This window comes from Ambystoma mexicanum, chromosome 9 (genome assembly GCF_040938575.1).
Source record: "Ambystoma mexicanum isolate Mex_15411 chromosome 9, UKY_AmexF1_1, whole genome shotgun sequence".
In the NCBI taxonomy this organism is placed as follows: Eukaryota; Metazoa; Chordata; class Amphibia; order Caudata; family Ambystomatidae; genus Ambystoma; species Ambystoma mexicanum.
This window is the reverse complement of record NC_090931.1, coordinates 543042370-543057712: the sequence shown is the minus strand read 5'-3', so window position 1 is coordinate 543057712 and position 15343 is coordinate 543042370. Positions and strand designations below refer to the sequence as shown.

Below are 15343 nucleotides of genomic sequence, written 5' to 3'. Positions count from 1 at the left end.
AGGGTTGTCAAAACCTCCTAATGATTCTCTTCTGGAGTTTTCGTCTCTTGCCCCTTGCTTGAGATGGGGCTTCCCAGGTGTGTGGGGGGATCCTGTTGTTGGTAAAGACTCTGGCAGATTTGGCTCCTGCCAGTGATTTGTTTGAGTTAATTGTTTTTTTGTTCTCCCATTCGTTGTTTGCGTCGCTGTTTCTACAGTTGTTACAAATTCGTTAAAATTGAGTTTTCCCGCATTAACGCATCAGGGATTTCCCTTCAGTATTGGATTTTTGAACTGCTTCTTTTTAAGCGTAGGATTGCTGACTTCCCTATCCCAGTTAAGGAGGGATTGTTTCCCAAAGAAATGGTTGCTTCTGTCTTGATCTCCTGCCGATAATGTTTGAGTTTTCCATGTTTTTTTTTCTCCAGGTCCATGTATCTAATAAAGTCCATTCTGATTGATTTGGGAGTTGTTGTTCTTCCAGTTGTAGCAGGAGAATTCCCCTGTAATAGTTTGTTAGGCTTTTTACAGGGGACGTTTAATTCAGTCAATGGTCTTTCAATAGGGGTTTGGTTCAATTCACTTTCCTTGGTCATACTTTCTATTGGTGTGTTTGACCTTAAGTCTGGGGAATTTAGAGGAGTATCAAAATCTCCTTCCAACGAACAGTTGCCCCTTTTTGATGGTTCTAGGTCTTGGTTGTTTGTTTCGGTTCTTCAAATGGCTTTGTTGAGGAGACTTATTTTTTCCCCTTAAGGTTAACATTGCCTTCTTGTAGGGCTAATGGTTGCTCACTTAGGGGATTGTTGTCTGTAGGGTCCAATGAGGAATTGGCCATACTGATGTTACTCTCTTCCTCTAGGGGTTGATGGAATATCTCTTGTAATGCGGTGGGTAGTTCTGTTCGCTTATCGATCTTTACTTCGATCGTAAACGGACAAAGTGCTCCCTCGTAATTTGGCTTTTTGTTCTCAGTGCCCTGACAAGTAGTTTGCACCGCTTCGTCGGGGTGTGGCAATTCGACTGTCTCAATGAGGTAAATTATCGCTGGTGTGTCCCCTTGACTTGCCATAGCCGTTACTACTCCACTTGGCGTCTGGGCGGGAGGGGGTGTTCCTGATGCTTGCCTGTCATGATGGGCTTTTTGCTGCAAGCTCCTAGTTAAAAGCGACACACTCCATTGTCTCTTTTGTTATCTTTATGGCTTAGTAGCTTTGTTTGCGATAATAGTGGCAGTGGGCGGGATAAAAGGGGACGTGCCCCAACAGTCTCCCGATTCCAAATGCTGCTTGTGGTATGGGCTGTTGGGACAAACGAGATCGGTGTATTTACTGGCCTGTCTATTGGTTGTCTGAGCACGTTATTTGGCGAATAAAGAACAATAGTCAGGCTTACAGGCTCAATCACACCAAAAGGGCCCTTTTTTTTTATGGGTACTCGAGTTTTACCGATGTTTGCGGCGTGTAATCTCCGTGTGGTTTGAATTCTGTCTGCGGAACGGAAACGTCCAGCCAAACAGCCCAAACAGCAGCTCCCTTGTCCTCGCAGCAGGCTTTTCGCCGCAAGGGCTGCTGATGCCGGATTTACGCGACCCGGAGGCAGGAGCCTAAGTCCTTAAGGCAACAGGCCAGTAGTTGGATGTTGCTGTGGTACGATTTCCGCAGTTATTAAACAATTTTGCACAGTTTAAACGCTTTGTTCCGCTTCTCTCTGCTTCCTCAGCCCAAACAGCAGCGCCCTTGTCCTCGCAGCGGGCATTTTTCTAATGGGAACTAGCCCACTCACACTGAAGCAGCTATTTCCCATCTGTGAAATGGCCCTAACAACCGATGGTCCGTTTCTCGGATGGGAACTAGTATCAACTGTTTTCTCATGTAGATGTGCGACTTGTGTTTTATGGAGTGGGGATGGGGCACAGTGCATTCCTCCTTTCCAAATGGGACTTCCACTGTAACAGCGAACAGTTATCCTCCCCGCTGGAGGGGGAGGGAGAGGGAAGGAGGGGGCTGGACAATTTGGTATGTGCAGCAGATGGGGATATGTGTTTTATGCAGACAGACGCATTTGAGTACGAATTTCTAGCATAACTGTCAGTTATTTATTTCTCCTGCACGGGGGCGATTTGGCATTCCCTGAGGAGGGGATTTTTCATTTACCCCTTTGCAATGTGTGGAAGAGAAGGCTAAATGGAGGCTTTGTATTGCTTTCATTGTCAATCACACATTTAAAGTCCCTACGAGACCCGATAGCATTGAGTGTTTGTTTAAAAGTTTGCTGATACTTTCTGAAATGCCTTTACGGGTTAATGATGTGTATATGTTACATCATCGTGACGTTTTCACGTGGGACGCCTACGTGCTTAGGAAGAGGATTACGGAGGGAGAAGCGCTCCACGCCGTGCACGGGCAGGTATTTATTTTTTATTGCACATTTATAATTATTCATCTCAGAGAAGTGACAGGTATATTTAATGATGATAATGATATTTTTATTTATATTGCGCTCATACACAGGTGTTTCTGAGTGCGGCAAGGGAGGGGAACGGGGGAGAAAAAAAGCAGATGGGTTTGTTTTTCCTATTTTGATTTTAGTTGCACCAACAGCGGATCTTTGTGTGTCTTCTTGGCTGGTATCCCCATCCTCGGCTCCACCCACCCCCAAACAGAAGTGGTTTATGGCCGTGCCGCACACGCCGAGAGAATTTCAGGGCAGATTCGGCTGCCAGCAGCAAGTTGGGTTGTACTGCCATCTTCACCCTTGTCAAGTGGTGGAAAGTGAAAACATTTGGTGGGGGGGTCACACAAGGGCCGGGTGGGGGCGGAGTTGAAGGGCGGTGCCCAAAGAGGCAGGGTTTGGGGGGCGGAGCTGGCAGTTGACCTCTGATCAAAGGAAATGTCTTAAATAATAATTTAAAATGGCGCAATTTCTTTCATGCTGCTTCTTTTCCAAACTATATATCAATTCCACTTCCCTGGCACTGGCTATGAGTTAATTCACTGTGCAAATAATAGTTTTGACCAGTGTTGCTGAGTAAATATTCTTTAAAATGCACAATTTGCATCCATTTTATTAAAAAAAAAAACTCCCCCTTGGGGTCTTGTCAACCTGCTGAGCTACCATGGAAGCTATCTACTATAGAGCAAGTCTATGCATCCCATGATATACTAAAATCACTGCATTACCAACAGTACATTGGTTGCACCGCTGCCATAGAAGTGATTTAAAGTGGAATTCATGTATATCATCCTGCTGTGGGTGCCAGGCCTTCGCCTGCATGTGGCACCATATGTTGCAGAGAAGCCAGGGGCCCTCGTGTCTGGCATGGCATCCGCGGCAGTCTGCTGCTACGTCAGCGCTGTCACCTAACTGCAATATAAGCTACATGGCTATTACTTGAGGTTGCCGAAAGTTGGCTCGGTGAGTTAAGAACTACTGTGTCGTATTCTATTTAAGATATATAGTTGAATGATTTTAATGCCAGCTGGCTAGACTTCCCAACTGTTAAGGGTAAGCTATAACAAGCTGAAGCTCTTTCGCTCGCTCGCCCTATTATTTTTTTTTGTCTCTGAGACTGAGTATGAGTCACGTTTTCAGGTATGTGCTCTTGACTGCTCTCTCTACCAGCTAGGGAACCTGGGAGATGTCCCTGTTGGACCCTGCACCCAAAGTCCCTTTTATGTGCGGGGGAGGATGTGTGCCGAAAGAGTGTAGTGCGCACATATTGGTACGGCCAATCTGGTACGTTTTATAATATTTTATTTATTGTACTTTTTCAATTGCAGGAACACACATTGGCTTAATCATCCAATCTTGGACAGCAAAGTCCCCAGCAGCAATGGCACCATAAAAAATCCTGACATCTGTATTAGGACTTTCTGACGGTAAGAATGTCTTCTTTTTTAAATTTTTTTTTAAACGGCTGTATTTTGCTGTGGATGAAGGTAGGGTAATTTTAAAGGTATAGTAGGAGCCACAATCTGGGATTTAAAACCTATTTTTGAGGCTGTTCCTTTCTCATGTCCAGTTTGGGGCAGTACTGAATGTTCACGTCTCATGTGTGAGTTGCATTTACAGTGCACTGTGTACTCTCTCCTTGTTTCCCAGCGTTACGTCCTGCTTACTAGCTGATGCCGAACACCCAAGAGCTGGTTTTAACCCCTGCTCATTTTTGAAGTCTCAGGTAGACCGATGTATCCTTGACTAACTGTCTTGATTGCAGCAGCATCGCTCCAAGCTTCGGTGTGTCGACCTAATCACCTGTGTCCCAACAAGAAAAATCCAGTGAAGCACTTGACCCAGTCACGCAGGTAAGTAAGGATTTCTTCTCCCTATGTAATATTGGTTTAGTAGAAGTGCTGAAGGTTTTTATCAGCCCTGTGCAATGTGCATCCAGGTGTGGTTTTTGCCGCCCTGTGGCCTAGTCCAGGACCACACTTCAACAAAAAATTCGACCTAGAACTTCACGATCTGAACAGGGAGTCTTATGAGACTTGGTGTTTTTTTTAAATCCAAGCAGCATTTCTGACCCATTTCTGCTGTGTTTGTTTTTCCCCCAAGCATTTTCATATGGTTTGTTTTAAATCTTATGTGGTGTTTGTCAATTTAAATCTTTTAAAGCATGTTAAATTTTTGAAAACTTTAAATGGTTTTAAAAAAATAACGTGACATAAATTAACGTGGGGGGATTGCAGTGTTTTCAGTCATCCATCCTTTTTTAGATGGATCATTGGTACTAAGTGAAAATATCTTTTTCGCTGTACCGATTGGGTGTGTGAGGGGGAGGGGTTGTCGATTTAGAAAGACCGCTCTGTGACTGCTTGGAGCGGTCTTTCTAAATCGAACGATCATACTTGTCAAACCGCTGTCACACATGAGTGTGCGCAGGGGCTGACCGGTGCTGTGAGACCCAGCAGAGTCGTCACAGGAGGCAGAGGTGTGTTTTGGACTGTGTGTGCGCATGTGGGTAAGTTGCGTGTGTTGGGGGGAGGGAAATTAGGGGTTTGGGGGTCCCCCCCCGATTGACGAGTTAATGAGCGGGTGGGGAAGGAGGAGGGCAGTATGTAAATTCCGCACTCTAAAAACAATACAAAAACGGCCGGGAAAAAATCGTGTTTTTTGTGTTCGGGCTTTAAAATGCAGAAATAACACATAGAACTGGATAGTTTCCTAGTGCCCAAAGATGGTAGGAATCTCAAACGAAAAGCGGAAGGAGAGGTGGAAATGGACACGAGAAATGCAAAAACACAGAAATATGTCTTTTTGGGTTCACATGGATCGCAGTTGCTGACAAATAAAGCTGCAGTGTGTGGTTTGTCGCGCTACATTAGCAAGGCTGAAGCCAACACTTAAGGCGCATTTGGAAACAAAACCTTAGCAAAAAAGACCAGGGATTTGTTTGTACTGCAGCTACAAGGCATACACAAGCATACGACACGATTAAAACGTGGCCTCAGCACCTGCAAATGCTTTGGAAGCTTCTTACCACATTATCTGGGAGGAAAAAAGCCCCTTACGGATGCTGAGAGTAATTCTGCCAACAATTCACTGTCAACCAGGTAATGCTTAGTGACGGTGCAGCAGAGAAATGCAAAAGTATCTTTGTCTGACACCACAATTTTCCACTGCATCACTGACTTGTCCTCTTCTATCAGTACAGAATTGATATCGCGCTTGAAATATTGGAGAAATATTTTGTAAACCAATTTCAGGGCAGAGCAACTGCATCTATAGTAACTGACATTGTTAACTACTTCCTAAATTCCCACTGCCTAAAGTGGGAGGCGTGTGTTGGTATTTGCTTGGATGGTGCTTCTTCAATGTCTGGTGCTAGAACTGGGTTAAAAGCAAAAGTGTTGATATTAGCTCCACATATATTGGGGGGACACACATTGCGTGATCCCCGGGATGGTTTGCCTGTGCGCAATATGGGGAATGGACTCTCAGAGGTGCTGACTTCTTTTGTAAAGATTGTGCATTTTATTAAGATGCACCGCAGAAGAGCCCATCTGTTTGCCACATTATGTGCAGAAATGAGAGCTGAACATGATGCTTTGTTTCACACGGAGGTCAGGTTGCTCTCCAGGGGGAAAGGTTAAAATAGTGTTTAGGAACTCTGGAACATAGTAAGACGCTTTCTCCTGGGTTTAGACCAGACGAAAGAAGCGCCTCTGTGATTCACATTGGCTTGTACTGTTAGCTTACTATGGCAACCTCTTTGAAAAGCTACATTTTTTAAACCTCTCCCTGCAAGGCACAGAAAAGAAACCACATCATTGGCTATGAACGCAAAAATGGCAGCATTCAAGAAGAAGTTGGAGCTTTGGAGGAGGAGGGTTAATGTCTGCATTCCGACGAGTTTCATTTGTAGTAGATGCTCTTGGGAGGTGGAGCATGATCTTTTCATGTGTTGCTGAACTAATGGGAAACCATCTCAGAACCACTCTCAAAAGTACTTTCCAGCGGACAATTGTAGCATCAATGACCGAGTGGTTCAGCCTTTCCTATCGGAGGTAGGGGCCCGCCCACCTCCCAGTACACCTCCAGGAGGAACTAATGGAACTTCAAAGTGACCTCCTACTGGAGAGTCAATTCAAAAAATTGACCTTGGGTGGATTTTGGCAAAATGCAGTTTCCTCCTTTATCCAAATGCAGTCAATGTACTGTTACCTTTCAGCACCTCGTACCTTTGCAAGATTGGATTTTCAACTTTTGCAGTCATAAAGACTAAATATCAGTCAAAGCTGGAAGAAAACCTGTGGTTGGCTATTGCAAAAATTGAACCCAATAGTGATGTCGGGCTGCTGAAAGGCAGGCCCACCCTTCACACTTGCTATCCAATATGCCACTGTCCAACTTGCAAGTGACAGCATTGCTAGTAATCAAGTTTTTGTACTTAAGTATGTCCTATGTTACTGTAGGAAATAAATATCCAACGCTACGTTTAGTTGCGTCCCTTGTAGCAAAAAATTCTGAATGCTGCGTTTACAAATATTTGCCCCCTAATTTGAGTTATTGCAAACAATGATTTTTAAAGAATCTCGTTTGGCACCATTCTACACCAGATAAACATTTTGGAGTCCATGTGGATAGAGGAGCCCAAGCCAGGTACCTTTTTCTTACGGAGGGCTTGGGGGGAGGGGGGTCAAAAGAGTTTGAAGACCACTGCCTGTAGAGTAACTATCTTGTTATCAAGAATTGTTTTTTAAAAAAAAAAAAAAAAGACAAAAAACCTAATTGCTATCTTGCTGGCACCGCTATATGTTAACATATATATTGATTGCTAGTTTGGATGAGCACTCATCCTCCCTGGCCCCTAGGCGACAGTGCACGTGTGGGCTTAAACGGCAGAAGCTTAATGTACTAAACAAACCTTTGCAAAATCCCTGGTTGCTTTAAAGTGGTCCATTGTGCACGTGCTTGCTGTGCGCTTGTGTGCGACATTGCAGTGTGTCCGGTACAGTGAATATACAACTCGTACACATGACCGCACCTTCAGTGGGTAGGAGCGAAATCATTCCGGTGCTTTACTGTGAAGGAAAGAGTTGCACGGACCCAGCGATACTCAAGGTTTGACTCTTGTCTTCTACTTAAGAACATTGCAGTGTCGCATAGCCCCTGTGAGAATGTGTCTCTTGTATATAGAGGGCACAATGCTTGTCATTTTCAATAAGTTGCCCAGAATGCATGCCAGTGCACAGACACCCGCTGGCATAGATTTCCCTTGTGTGGGATTGTTGATGTGTGGCTTGTGGGAAGCGTGTGTGACTTTCGCAGCATCTTTAATATTGCTTAATTCTAAAACAGGGTGCCAAATGGCAACGTTTTGTTTGGCTAGCATGAAGGATGGCTATGTTTTGAAGTGTGTGGCAGACTGTTTGAGCCGCTGTTTTGTACAGGGTGTGCTGCACACACCGCCAGGTGTAGTCTCAGGCTGGGGATGGTTGAAACGCCCTGACTGATGAATGAGTTCTTTGATTCCTGCGTTCCTCCTTCTGGTGACACAGGGTGCTTTGGGCTTAGATTTGCTGTTGTGATTCTGCGCAAAGAGAATGGTTGCAGATATTGGCCATCCAAGCTCTCATGAAGAAGGGAGAGAAAAAGACTCCTCTAACTAACAGTGGACAGATGCCCACTAGGGCAGCTGGGGAGCATGTGTAAGTGGATCTAGGTCACCTGGCCTAAGCCCCGCCCACCCGGTGCCTTTCTGCTTGCCGCTCCTTTTCACCGATTAGCAAGTCACGCCCACCTGGTGCCTTCCTGCTTGCTGCTCTTTTTCACCACTTAGCAAGCCCCCACCCACCTGGTGCCTTCCTGCTTGCCGCTCTTTTCCCTACTTAAGGTGTCCTCCAGCCTCTTTTCCTTTGCAGCTGGGGAGCAGGTGTAAGTGGATCTAGGCCATCTGGCCTAACCACCACCCACCTTCTTAGCCCTGCCTCTTCCTTCCTGCTCTTAATTCTTAGATCAAGGGTGTCTGTCGCCCCGGGCGCCTAAAGTGAAGGACAGTCAAAGAAAAGGGCAATTCCTGTTTGGACCTGTTCGGACCAGGAGGATCCAGGGCCTGAACACCTGCTAAGACAGCAGGTAAGCATACACCAACATGTGTTTACACCCTCTGTCCCCACATGCCATCCCCACCCTCTCTGGTCCCCTGTCTTGTTCCCTTGTCCCCCCCCCCTTCCCGCACACAGGAGTCTGTCATTATACCTTATGGTTTCACCATCACCGTCTTGTGGCCAATGCTGGATTTTACTTTTATGGACTTCATTGATTCATGGTGCGTTACCCTTTCTCAACTCTCATGCTGGACTTCCTTTGCATCTTGTACTCATGGTGGCCCTGAAGCATGCTGTTCCCATCCCATCTTCATCTTGTATCCTGGCTTGAAACATTATGTGTTACTACTGACTTCTGCAGTTGTATTCGCTCTCCACTCTTGCTTCTCCACTCTTTTTGACTGCTTACATTCTGTTCTCTCCTCCCCTCACCCTTTACCTATCTCCTCCCCTCCTCTCCTTACTTTCTCCTACGCACTTACTCTATCAGAATTGTACCTGCACCTAGTATGATAGCAACCTTGTCTATTGCTCTCCCTTCCCCTTACTGTTCCCCCCTCCCTCCAGCACTATCTGAAACGTTGTCAGGCCTAGTACGATGTCGCTTGTTTTGTTTCTGCCCCTCCCTTTCTGCACCCCTCTCCCTCACCTTTTGTTTTTTTCTGGGTCTACCGGAAATGTCGACAGGCCTAGTACGGTAGTCGCCTTTCTGTTTCCATTTCCTTCCACTCTCCCCTCCCTTCCGTATCTATGTCTTAGCTCTTGCACTATCTGAAATGTCGTCAGGCCGAGTACGATAGTTAATTTCACATCCTTACTGTTCATGGCCTGTAAGAATGTCAATGTATTTTCCCTTGTTCCCTCCCTTGTCTTGAAGCGGTTTGAAACACATTGTGTATAGGCGCTATATAAATAAACTATCATATCCTATCATATCATGCCTATTTATTTCTCTTAACAATGCTTGCAACCTGATCATTGCTTTCACTTAAGCCATTGAACACCAGCCAACTAAATAAAGTGGCATCCATTAATTGTCCAGCAACTGAATTTGCATTCAAGGAGAGTCTCAGCGCCCACCCCCGCTCCTGTTTCAAGCTGGGGAAGATTGTTGAGATTTGTGTAATGTGAAAAGTGTACAGGGCAGGTACTCTGTGAATTTCAAGGTCAAAGCACCCCTAAAGAGGTTCTGTAAAGCTGCCCCCCATAAAAAGCGAACTGTCTGGCATTTAAAGACTAATTTTATATTGTAATGCTTTTGAATATTATTTTTTCACTGCTGGAAGTTACAGATGCTATACCCACGAGGCAGAGCTTTTTACGCCATTTATTTTAAAGGGCACATAGATGGCTTGTTCACCCCCGTTTTCCATTGCCTTTTCGGTTCACAGTAGGGCTAGTTGTGCCAGCCTTTATGCGCAGAGTACCGTGTTCTAATTCCCCTCATGACTCATGCTCTATTCTACTCCATCTATGTTTAGTTTGTTCAACACTTTGGGGAAATCGCTACATTATTTAATATATACAAATGTAAGTTTCAGGGACTCTGGGTTACTGCATGTTCTAGTTATACTTATGTCACATTCTCTATATAGGTTTAGGAGGTTCCAGGAGGGATTTCATTGCCGCTTCAATGTGTTTTCTTTGTTTCTTTCCAACCACTTGACCTCAGCAGTTAATTGAAGATAGTTTGCCTCTAAACATTATTGAATGCTTGCTGTGGATAGTGATCCCTGTCATTAATTTTGAAAATATCTTTTTTGATCATTGTTTATGATGATCTGGGGTGAATGCTGTTTATGGTTTTTCTTTTTATCTAATGAAGAGACCAGTTAATTCTCATTAGATGATGTTGAGCTTGAGCTATTTTGTTGCTTGTCTGGATTTTTCAGCAGCCTTGTGTATCAGGACTGGCGCGGTAGTGGGAGCTTTCTGACCTGGGTATGAAAGGAGTGCTGTGAATAGCTTTGCTCTTTGAAAGTGGGAGGTCACTTTATTCCCTTAACCCCCTTAAGTTCCAAGGTCGAGGTATCTTGTCCTTGGGATTACCTCTCTGTTGCCACGGACGGGATTCCTTGGCACCTAAGGGGTTGATGAAACAGGAAACGTTAGAAGGCTTTGAATTGCAAAATACCAAAATCACCAAAAAAGGACTTGGCACTGGGGGGAGGGGACCCATGGCAGTTAAAAGATTAAGGCAGTGGTCTTCAAGCCTTTTTATGCGGAGCCCCCCCCCCCAACCCCAGAGCAAAATATTTTCTGCCCCTGCCACAAATCTTTATATTTTCTATTAAAAAGTCACCATAATCCTTCAAACCCCGCACCAACTGGCATCCTTTGGGCCCCCCCAGTTTGAAGGCCTCTGCCATAAGACGCCCTAGCTGTTCGGCATACAGACACCCACTTTTCGTGGCCGGTGCGACTCCTTCCCAGTTCCACACAATGACTGTTATACGGATCAGGCTGATTGCTTTCAAACCGAGGATAAATGCTCCTACTGGCTGCCCCTCTCTGGCTTTAATGCTGTTGCTGCTCCAATGCCCCCACAATGTTCCACGCAAATAGTCCATGCCTTCCTTAGCTAGGTGCACCTGACCCTCTACGTAATAGGTTATCTACATGTATCCAGCCGTGGTGCATGTGTGAGAAACCATGCCTCTGCAAAGTTTACCCATGGCTTGGTTTACTTTTTTGCAGAAATTTTCCACTGCTATGAGCGCTGTACTAGTTCAGCTGTAGTGCATAATTTATTTCACATTAGCGATGCTTATTGGGGGTGGGGGGGGGCTTCTGACCCTTCTGGAGGATAGTACCTGGCTCATATTAGCAAAGGCTTTCCTGCTAAGGTGTAATATTTACTTTTTGTTCCCCCAATAAAGATCACTTTGGTCATTGGTTCTGTCACTGCATACCCTCCTATTTCCTGTACATGTTGCTGTTTGCAAGGTGGGGCTCTCTATGGTTGATATTTACATTTAAGAAACTAAAACATGTTTGTCTTTTAAAGGACACGCACACAATGACTGCAGCATTTTAGGTACAAGAGCTCTGCAGTTAAGAACGTATTGCCTCTCCAGAACACAATTTGCGAACAGATGCAACTAGTTTAAGCCACAATTGGAGGAAGTTAACCAAGCACGCTTCATTTATTTTTTAATTTTTATACGGTTTATACAAACCTTTAAAAAAGACTAAGGCAAAGAACAAATCAAACAGTTCATAGTGCTATCCCCCCTCCGCATCCTAGTGTACACCCTTTCCCTGTGCTGGTCCTTCTTGCAACATATGAAATCGCATTGTTGCTCAAGGGACCGAAGTGAATTCTGTATCGATGAGTCCTTAAGTGCAGGATTCAAAGGGTACTATGTTCTTGTCAGTTTCACCTTCTTTCAGACATTGTTTTAGTTCCTCAAGAAATGTTACTAAGGCAAACATGAGTCTTCGGTCGGATCCCTCAAACATCCGTTGCCACCATTCCACAGCACACAGTGGCTGCAGTTTCGCAAATACAGGGCCAAAAGTGCGAGTTCTCAGGGTGCGTAGATTAGGACAAAAAAGAGTTGGATGTTTCAGTGTTTCTTTGCAGGATTTACAGAAACGACAGAGTAACTCTATTTTCGGATTGTGTAGACCTCGACGTTATTTAGTGTCCATTAGGTTCAATCTGAACCTCAAGTATGTGGATCTAGATGAGGGATCCGGAAACTGGGTCAAGTAAGCTTGAAGGTTCCTGTGTGCTCTTGCCTCTCCTGGAACCTCGGCCATCATTCTAGTGTTGCTTCTTTGTTCGCAAGTTAGATGCCAATCCCAACTCCACACTTTTTCTTAGCTAGGTCAGGATTTTCTAACAACGTAGATAGCTTGATATCATACAGTTCCAGGATCTCAATGCAGTATTTCTGCCACATCGTTAAGGTAGTGCAAACAGATTCCTTTTTGGGTTTTAGTATCTCATACTGCAAGAAAGGTGTAATTGCATTGCTTTTCCTGAGAAGGCATAATATATTCCAGGTCACTCTGGCATGCATAGATGTTAGCCCCAGTTCATATCTGATGCAAGCAGTTGACGTTCCACAAGGCAAATGTAGCACTCTTACCCAAAAAATATTTTCAAGCGTTTTCCAAAGCTCGTAGGAGCAACCCAATGCATTTTCAGCTCCATAGATTATTGCTGGAACTGCTTTTTGTTGGTAAAAGGCAATTGTGGGTTTTAACGAGAATTTCCCGTACTGCCTGTTGATAATCGCTGCTTGGCACGCCAGTTGTCGACATTTGTATTTCGCTAAATCAGCCCATGGTGCATCGTCTATGTTTGAGTTTATTCTCATGCCCAAATATCTAGTATCACATACAGTGTTTATCTTCGTCTTTTCAAGAAACCAAGCTTGTTTCTTCTGGTTTTTCTTCACAGTCCGTAGATTTTGAAGTGTTAATGTCTCGCATTTTTGTTTTGTTAATCTGCAGACCATTTCGACGCACATATACTTCTAGGGCATCCAATTTACGCTGCAAGCCGATAGATGTCATGTCTAATAGTATGAGATCATCCGCGTAAACAAGCTAACTTACATGAGTGCCATTCATCTTCGGTGGAAAAGAAGAAACTTCACTGAAGGATTCTGCAACATCAGATAAGAACAAATTAAAGATAATAGCTGCCAGTGGACAACCCTGTTTCACGCCCTTGAATGTTTCTATAGGCTTTGAAAGAGTCCCCTGTCGATCGAGCTTGATCCTGATGTTTGTGTTGGAGTGCAGCTCTCTGATAGCTTCAACAAGACTTGTGGGGCAATTCCATGCTCTTAGCGTTGACCGGGGAATCCTCTGGAAAAAACTATCAAAAGTGTGAGAGAAGTCTATAAGAGCTAGATGTATTTTTGTATTTAGTCTTATAGCTTCCAACTTGAAGAGGTTCAGTATTAGGAGGTTAAGACCGCACCCCACACCCTTCACAAACCCAGCCTGTATGGGATCTATGTGGTTACTTTCACTCGCCCACCTCAGCAGCATCTGTGTAGTTGGGTCGCGTAGATTTTGCCTATAACATCTAACAAGGCAATGGGTCTGTAGTCACCTGGGTTTGCCCTATTGCCCTTCTTGAAAATCGGCACTACAATGGCGCTCTTCCAGGATGTTAGGGACGTTTGTTTGTCAGATATTCTTTGGAAGAGTGTCATGCAGAAGTCGGACCAAGCCTCTGGGTTGCGCTTAATGGTGTAATTCGTAAGGCCGTCAGGGCCTGGAGCTCTAGATGCATTCTCTTTGAATTGCAGTTAGAATGTCTTGACGGTCAAACTCTAAGTCCCATTTCGCCAGTTTCGAAGAGTAGAGGTCTTCTGTGCATCCCTCGGCACTAAACATTTTGGTGTAAAAGGCAGTCCATGTTGCTTTGGAAATTTGGTTTGCCTGTAGAGACTTGCGTGGCAAATTTGTTATTAATGATTCTCCAGAAGTCTGCTGAGTTTTGTTCCGTAATTTGGACATCATTCTCTCCGAATCGTTCTGTAACATAATGGCTTTATAGGATTTACACCAATTTCTGAATGCTTGTTTGATTGTTTTTTTCTTTAGGACAAACGCAGAAGCATCTTTGCCCTCTGTGGATAGCATTCGCAATTCATGTCGCATCAGTCTTTTGTGCTGTTGCATCTGTAAATCAAAACTGTGTTTGTGAACACATTTTTTATGTTTTAACCCTTGTTTGTGTTCTTTAAAGTCAGTCAATAAGTGACAGTATTGAACCTCATTGTATGCTTGATTTAAGTTGATCACAATTTTGTTTACTTCTGCATCAGCAAGTTCAAGGCGTATTCTGCTAGAGCGAACAAACACGCCATGAGGCCAAGAAGGAAAGGGTGTCGCACCTGAGGCATTTAGGCTCAATATCACCATGTCGTGGTCACTATGGGTCATTAGTTTAACCTCAAACCGAAGTGCTCGTATTTGTACCACATCTGACACAAACATGTAATCCAAGACAGAGTGTTGGTTCATTCTTCTCCATGCTGGGTTCGCAGGGATGTCGCCTGTCATGTTACCATTCAGCATCGACATACTTCTCGCTTCCATTTCCTGGCACCATTTGGAGGCCGCTTCTTTACAGACGAAGGTTACTGCTTCCCCACTTTTCTTATTTTCATACTTTGTGCTCTCAATGTTGAGGTCTCCACAGATGATCAAGTTAGGAGATTCTTCGTCTTCAAAGAGTGCATCTATTAGAGTGGTTATTTGATCAATGAAGAAGGTGGTTGCTATCGCAGAATGATTCCAATAGGCGTTAATGATGTTCAGATCATCAGGGTCTCCGTTTAAAGCATTTGCAGTACGAACCCTTGCTGTCTGAATAAATGGAGAGACGTTAGAGGATGAAACCATTCTAAGGCCAGTAGATTTCCTTGCCTCAATCATCAGCCCAGCCATTGGTCTTCCTTTTGGTTGTTTTATGGCAGGATTGAGGACAATTTCGAAGTCTTGCAAATAGGGCTTCCAGATAGCCATGTTTCCTGTAAGGAAACCAAATCCATGTCTTGCAGCCCAGGTGTGTGAAAAAGGTGACTGAATCCTCTTGTGTTCCACAAACCCAGTTTTATTAGGGTTTGTTTGTTCGACGCCTGACAAAGATGATTTACCATTTAGTGCAGCAGCGATCCAAGCCCAGTCATTCGTCGCGTTTGATTTGTCTGAGTCGGCATCCGAGGTGCTTGATAAAGATGACGATCCGTTAATGGTTATTTGTATTTGTTCACCGTATCTAGAAGATGGGTCCTCCTTCTCGATGACAGGGTAAACTTCCATCTGCGCTTGTTCAGAAT

At 44.4% G+C, this 15343-nt stretch overlaps 1 protein-coding gene across 1 annotated transcript in view; it reads left to right on the top strand.

Moving 5' to 3' along the window:
• Window positions 1-4206: 4206 nt before the first annotated feature.
• LOC138488252 (uncharacterized) overlaps window positions 4207-15343 on the top strand; it is a 2582589-nt gene continuing 2571452 nt past the window's right edge. Inside the window, exon 1 of the mRNA XM_069615092.1 lies at window positions 4207-4286. The gene's annotated coding sequence lies outside the window, so the exon portion shown is untranslated. The remainder of the gene's footprint in view (window positions 4287-15343) is intronic.